General features: G+C 36.5%; 1 pseudogene; it reads left to right on the forward strand.

The window, feature by feature from the left end:
- Positions 1–857: 857 nt before the first annotated feature.
- On the forward strand, positions 858–1,235 carry LOC117723996 (large ribosomal subunit protein uL14 pseudogene; annotated as a pseudogene).
- Positions 1,236–1,673: the final 438 nt, after the last annotated feature.

Genomic DNA, 1,673 nt, shown 5'->3' on the forward strand with positions numbered 1-1,673 from the left:
TTTGGAGAATTAACATTGTTAAAATATGTATACCACTGAAAATGATCTATCCACTCAACACTATCCCTTTCAAAATGAAATGAAACTCATCATAGAAAAAGCTGTGTATAAACCATAAAGGATTCAGAAGAGTCGAAATCTTATAAGTAGAAAGAGTTACGCTCATGACTATGCTGATGACATCATCATGCTTGACTTCAAATACCCGTCCAAGTTAGAGTAAACAAAATAGCATGACACTGGCATGAGAACAAACATATAGTTCAATAGAATAGAGTGAAGAAGCCAGAAATAAGTGCACAAGCCACCAAGTGATTTTCATCAAAGGCAAGAAAAATATTCATTGTAAGAAAAACAATTTCTTCAGTAGATAGTGGTAAAATTGGGTATCCACATGAAGAAAAATAGAATAAGATCTAAATCTCTCAGCATACAAAACTCAAACTTAGCATGGTCTTGCTCATTTTCAATCCTGATCTCACAGGACAAAGGCAGGAGGATTGCTATGAGCCTGAAGTCATCCACTTCTCCACAGCGAGTTCCAGGTCAGCTGAGGCTTTGTAGCAAGACCTCATCTCAAAACAAAGCAAACAGAACTCAAACTGGATGAAAAATTTAATTGTAAATATGCCCAGGAATAATTTGAAGAGAGCATTAGGTAAAGTGTTGATAATGTCATCTAGGCAAAGGCTTTTTAGATACCAACCAAAACCAAAGGGGAGAAAAAAATCAGCCATCAAACTGAAATGCTTCCTCATCACAAAGGAAACAATCAGAAGAGAGGTGGGAGAGCATGAGAGATCTATACAAGCCACTTATTCAGCAAGGAAACAACAACACTTTCTGATGCTTTCTAGATGCTCAAGATGTCTAAGCAAAGATGTGGTGGGTCCTCTGGAGCAAAATTCTGGATTTTCCTGGGTCTTTTGGTAAGAGCTGTGATCAACTGTGCTGACAACACAAAAGTCAAAATCTTGTATATCATCTCTGTGAAGGAAATCAGGGGACAGCTGAACAGACTTCTTGCTGCCGGTGGGTGATGTGGTAATGACCACAGTTAAGAAAGGCAAACCAGAACTAAGAGTAAGGTCTGTCCAGCAGTGATAATTTGACAGTGAATATCATATCAAAGAAGATAATGCAGGGTCATATTGAACAATAAAGGCAAGATGAAAGGTTCTGCTATCACAGGTACAGTTGCAAAGGAGTGTGCAGACTTGTGACCCAGAATGTGAAAAAAAATCACAACAAAGAATAATAATAATTCAACTAAAGTGAATTAATAATCTCAATGACGTTTATCAAAAGGACATACACAAATGGCCAACAAGTATATTATAAAAAGCTAAATAGCACTGATTATCAAAGAAATATAAGTAAAATATAAGAAAAAATGACACCCATTTTCATCCTCCACGCGAATAGCTAAAAAAATACAAATATTATAACAATGCAGGGAGCAAAAGGAACTTTTATATACTGAGGATGGGTATATAAACTGGTACAGTCATTTTGGAAACCAAGTATGGAGTCTCCTTAGCAAACCTGGAAATCAAAGCTACCACTTGATCACAACTCTCCTAAGTATGTATCCAAAGAAAGCAAGTCAATATCTAGGAGACATTTTGAAACTCCCTGGTTCACTGATACTGTAGTGATAATAGTCAAGCTAT

This window comes from Arvicanthis niloticus, chromosome 19 (genome assembly GCF_011762505.2).
Source record: "Arvicanthis niloticus isolate mArvNil1 chromosome 19, mArvNil1.pat.X, whole genome shotgun sequence".
Lineage (NCBI taxonomy): Eukaryota > Metazoa > Chordata > Mammalia > Rodentia > Muridae > Arvicanthis > Arvicanthis niloticus.